Source organism: Cryptomeria japonica, chromosome 11 (genome assembly GCF_030272615.1).
Source record: "Cryptomeria japonica chromosome 11, Sugi_1.0, whole genome shotgun sequence".
Lineage (NCBI taxonomy): Eukaryota > Viridiplantae > Streptophyta > Pinopsida > Cupressales > Cupressaceae > Cryptomeria > Cryptomeria japonica.
In genome coordinates this window covers 687,715,749-687,721,748 of record NC_081415.1, presented here as the reverse complement: position 1 = coordinate 687,721,748, position 6,000 = coordinate 687,715,749, and positions in this window count along the sequence as shown.

Sequence of the window (6,000 nt, the reverse complement as noted above, 5' to 3'; positions counted from 1 at the left end):
ACAAATATTGGCATTGGAGTAATCAGGTTCATCACTGGCACAGGCACCGACACCAGCATCCAGTACTTCAATGAAGCCGACATCAGTTTGGGATCCAAAAGGTTTTATTTGTAAAATCATTTTGTAATTATTTTATAGGGCCAACATTGAATATCTTTTATAATTTATTTTAAGCCGACATAAGGCATATTGTTTGTAAAGGGTATATAAGTCAGTTTATTAGGTCATTTTGATATAGGACAATGTATATAACGAATGTGGAGAAGAAAAGTGATGTGAAGGATATGTATGTAGATCATTTGTATGCAAAATTAATATCATGCAATGATTAGTAGATGGTTTATAAATAATTCTTAGAGGAAAGGAGATACCGGTAAAAGGGTTCAGGGTTTATGAACCGTTACAGAACAGAGCTATAATCAGAACTCTTTTTGGCATTGTAGATGCATTTTGTGAGTTCACCATTACTGTTTTATCTCAGCAGAAGCTTGTAGTTAGTGAGACTCTTGTGTGTTGAGAAATATTCTCTAGGCAAAGTGCCTTCCTGCATGTGAAGGACCCCATGCTATGTAATATCTTTCATATGGCCAGTGAATTGATATTATGGGTCACAAATCCCATCGTGGTTTTTCCTCTTTGAGGTTTTCCACGTATAAAATTTCATGTATTATGGTGTTCATTGATGTTGCTAGTTTATTCAATTCATGTCATATGTTTCTTCATTTAACGGTTTATATGTGTATGTTATAATAAGGTAAAATCTTATCTTATTGACAGAACACTGATTCACCCCCCCCCCCCCCCCCCCCCTCTCTCAATGTTCTTGGATTCCTTCAATTCCAACAATTGGTATCAAAGCCTAGTGCCTCAGAGGAAGTTTAACAACTTGAGGAAGATCCTGAAATCAGAATCATTGAATATGGTTATGGAGAAGCAACTTGAGATGGCACTTGAGGATTATGATGCTGAAAGGTTGAAGAACTTAAAGTTGTAAGATGAATTGAATTCTGCTAATGAATTCATTCTTGTTCTACAAGAAAGGTTATCATCATCTCAAGATAGGAGGAAGGAACTTTTGCAAAACCAGGATGATGAATAGAAAAATGCACTTAAGGAACAATATCAGAAGCCGAGTCAACAAAACATGCTCATGAAGAATGAAATGCAAGACCTGACTATGAGGATGTCAAAAGATATTGAGGACATAAAGAAGAAGGAAGAAAATCTTGTTGTATCTCTAAAGAACAAATTTGAAGAATGTGGCAGATTGGCTCATGAGAATGATATGTTGAGAACTGATTTGGTATAATCCCAGAATAATGAACAAGAGCTTGGAAGACAAATAATGACTCTGAGAAATGATCTAACTATTGCAAGTGAGTATAAAGAAAAATTTAGGATTACTGTTGCACAGTTGGATGATTTATTGAAAAGACAAAGGCACAGTGACGATTCTAGAGGACTTGGATTTGAACAAGGAGAAAGCTCTGGTACTACAAATAAAGATCAGATAACCATTATACATAACTCATCAGACCAGAGGAAACCGGTAAGAAAATCTAATGCTTACAAATTCAATGGTAGATGTTTTGTTTGTAATAAATTTGGGCATATGGCTAAACAATGTAGAAATAGAGAAAATCAAAACTACAATTCGGTTCTCGGTCAATGCACAAATTGCAAGAAATATGGTCATAAGTTAGAAGATTGCAGAATGAATGTTAAATGTCATGCATGTGGAAAGTTTGGACATTTGGCTAATCAATGTAGGTCAAGGAATGACATCAGATATGTCAAAGCAATTCAAAAGAACAATGTTACATGTTATGCACGCAACAAAATAGGTCATATTGCTAAGTACTGCAAAAGTAAGACTAAACCGGTTAGCAATGACAAAGCAAATGAGAAAGGAAAGAAGAAGGTAGACGAATTACAACAAGATCACACCAAGAGATGGGTTAGAAAGTTTGAAGAACTAAGTGGAGATGCAACTACACCAGGAACTGCACCAGTAGAACAGAGCATTCTTGCATCGGCAGGAAATTCAACCAGTAACTAAGGCAGACGCCTTAGGGGTTGGCAAATTTATTTTAAATCTTGCATATTCCCTGAAAGAGATCTCGAAAGTTGTATTGATAATTGATAGAGGTTTATCCGGCATACAACTATGACACCGACATCTGGTAGGGCGCACCGCTAAGCATTTATGACAATGAAGGATTTGAGTTTACTCACTGATAAAAAGGGAAAATGGAATCATTTTCACTCACCCAGCACTCAAGCAAACCAAAGTGAAGCAAAGGCGAATCATAGGTGATCAAAAGCAAGAAAAGGCATTCTAAAAAATTTCCAGCAGTTATCTGAGAAGTAATCATGATCTTTCAAACCGACGATTGTTATCTAGGTATTTCTTTGAAATGGCATCTAGATCATCATCTTCTCCTACTTTCATTGTGAATCCCACTGTTGTTGAGGTTAAGGATAGGCTTAGACCTATTTTCAAGGAAGTTCCTCAAATTGCAATGAAGGAAGACTCTACTGGTGCATTCTCAAGGGTTCCCGATGGCATAGTTTATGTGGAAGATGTCAGGGCTTATATTCACTACATTTTGGAGGATTTAGGCACTAAGGAAATCAAGGGAATGTATCAATTTGTGATATTGGGCAGCTCCGGAACAATCAAGCCAAAATATCAAATCATTGAAGACCTAGGGTTAACTGGAATCCTATACATACCAGAATTCAAGGATGAAATGATTAGATATGTTATGAGCAGGGTCCATAAGGAATTCATCTGGTTGGACCAGCCTCACATGATCACCAAAGAAGCAATTGAAGCAGTCACCGACTTACCCAAAGTTGGGCAGGAACCAGGGAAGAAGATCTCCAACACTGAGGTTGAAAATATCACTGACACAACCCATGATGGAAGGTCAATGAGGATAAGAACCATTAAAGATACAGATGTAAAATTTTCCAGCATGATCATCGGCTACAAGGTAACACAATCAAGTCAATTGAAATTTGTTGCCAGTTCCTGTATCCATGTTGCATATCAAATGATAAAGAATAATGGAAAGTATGATTTGTGTGAATGGTTAAGAAGTGAATTAACGATAAATCTCAACAAAATCAAAGGTGTCAAGAAAGGAACATTCCGGTTTGACAACCTTATTGTCTGTTTGATGCTATATTTCATGAATGAGCTATCGGGTTTGGGAAAGAAATGATGGGCTCATAACATACCGATAGGCATGCTGATTAAAGATGCAATCATCGATCTTGTTAGCAATAGGGATGAGAAGTTATGGGGCTTCTTTAAATATTTTCAAGAGAACATGAGAATGAGGGAGAGAATCTCCAAGCACATTGTGGAGAAATACTCCACTGAAATTTTCTTCATGGTAAAAACAAATGAGACCCTCATGGAAGCAGTGGAACCAAGAACAATATGGGTCACTGAATTGGGGTATGAAGTTGATGACAACATTCTGGAACTATATGCTAAAATGTTGATTGATGCTCATTTGGATGATAAGGTTGAACACTTTGGTACTGCAGAGGAGAAGGCGCTTGAAGTTAAAATTGGTTCCAATAAGAAAAGGAGGGAAAAGAAAATAGACAAAATGTCTTCTTTCATTCAAAATGTAATTCACAAGATAGATACAGAACTAGGTTCTGGATCTAAAGTGGTAGATCAACCGACAATGGAAGCTACATCAACTGTAGTGAAAAGTGCTCCTGAGGTAAAGAGGCTAGCAACTTTTATATCTCCTATCATTTCTGATACAGAGGATAATAAACCTCTTGCATTCAGAAGGGTACAGAGGAAAAAAGTAGACTAGCCTTTGGTAGAAGAGAAGAAGGTGGAACCAAGGAGGAAGCTAGTAAGAAAGGTAACAACAACATCCACACCTCCGACAAGGAAACCTACTTAGAAGAGGAAGCCTTCTCCGTCCGCTACTGCAACCCCAGGAAAGAAGAAGAAAAAGAGTGAGATAGATTAAGCAATTGAATTTGGTAATGTTACCATCATCCCCCCAATGACTTGTGCAGAATTAATAGATGATGTAACTAAAGATGGAATTTTGAAGAATGTGTCAAATTTCTATGAGTATTTAGATGACAATGAACAAAATGAAATGGAAGAAGCAATTTTATTACATTTAGACATATATAAGAAGGCTTTGGTAGAAATTTTGAAGGAAATTCCTTTATCATTGTATAATAAGTTGGATGCAAGGAGATTAGATGCAATCAAGAGGGACAAAGAGATTAAAGAAGTTGAACTTTTAGGCATTTGTGGTACTATAAATAATGAGGAAATGAAAAGATGTATAGAAGTTGCAAAAATAACAATCTTTAGTAGCAAACCTCGACAAATAAGCTTAATGATGGGTAGAGTCAATAAAATAATAAATGAGACCAGAGATGGTTGGGCTAAATTCTTCCAAAAGAATCATGATTTCCTTACTTCTCAAGAAGAATTTTCTAAGGCAACAACTCCCACCATTTCAGACAGATCCAAAGGAAAAGGAATTTTGGAAAGCTCAAATCAAATTTTGAATGAACCGGTAGATAAACCTAAAATTGATGAAAGTGTACAGGCTATACAGACAGAGACACCATTTGTACAGTCTGAGCAAGGTAAAATAGGTAATGTACAAGATATAGACAATATTATGGATAATAATCCATCGACAGTAACAGATACTGCATAAAGTGGAGAAGCCACAAGTGCAAAAGAGGATGAGAAAAGGGATACACCGAGAGAAGATAAGGAGAAGAAAAAAAAGGAAGAGACTGAACCGACAGTAGATTCCTCAACAAAACTTTTGGCAATTGACACTTCTCAAGTTGAGAAGAAATCCATCACAGAGATGAGTCCCATAGAGCTAATGATGATGGCTGCTCAAAAGCTAATGAAGAAGGGATCTGCAGATAAAGGAATAATAGATCAGTCAATAAATTTTTTGCACAGACTAATTTCAGATTGTATGATTGAAAATGAAGTTGTTGCTCTCCATTTTGACACCTTTTGCTACCTCTCTTTAAAAGTAAAAATTACTGCCTCTATGCTGCAATGGAAGAGAGAAACAAAAGTTTGAAATAAAGACAACAATATGAGGTTCCAAAATTAGGAAACCTCCTACACTTTAAGCTTACTAAATATTGGGAAGGTGAACCCTTTTAAAGACTCACAAAAATAGTAAATGGTTTGTAGAAAACCAGTATAAATTCATGCAGTCTTTTCTTTTTGACCAGTACAACTAACCTACATGGAAAATTGATTTGACTTCTTAAAAGAGGATCACAAAATGCAACAAAAACCAACAGATAAACCAATGCCTTATCCGAGCAACAGAGTCATCTACACAGACTGCAACCTGACAAGAGAAACTAGTACACAAATCACAAATTCTTGATCTATTAACTCTGAATATGCCTGACATATACAAAGTCCTAAGTTGCACAAGACTTCATCATCCACTCCACACCAAGAGTACTAATATCAATGACTTTGTTCAAAGTATTTTATATTTTTCTCCTTATGAAAAAGACTTAGAACAACTTCATTAGATGCCTAACAAATCATTTCAAATAAGTGATCCTTGATTAATTAAATGGAATAAACACTAGTACAATGACACATAGTCAATACAAGTCCAATTTTAAATTATCTGGATTGTATATTTCATTCCTCTATCAGAAGGTTACAAGTACTTCATATTTGACTCAGAAATTGCTAAGACAAAGGCCTGTATTAATTTTGCTAGAGTTTAGCTACCAAAATTGTGTCCCCTTTTCTAGGTAGCCTTGGTATCCTTTTATAGAAATCAGGATGCAACAAGCTTCAGACCACCTAGAAGAAAAATCTTACCCTAATAGTCATTTAATGCAAAATTTCCATTGCAGTTGAGGGAGAGATCTAACATTCCTTCTGGGATGCGTGCCTCATTAATTCACTGGGCATTCACATGGAAAATGGCCAAAAGGGCA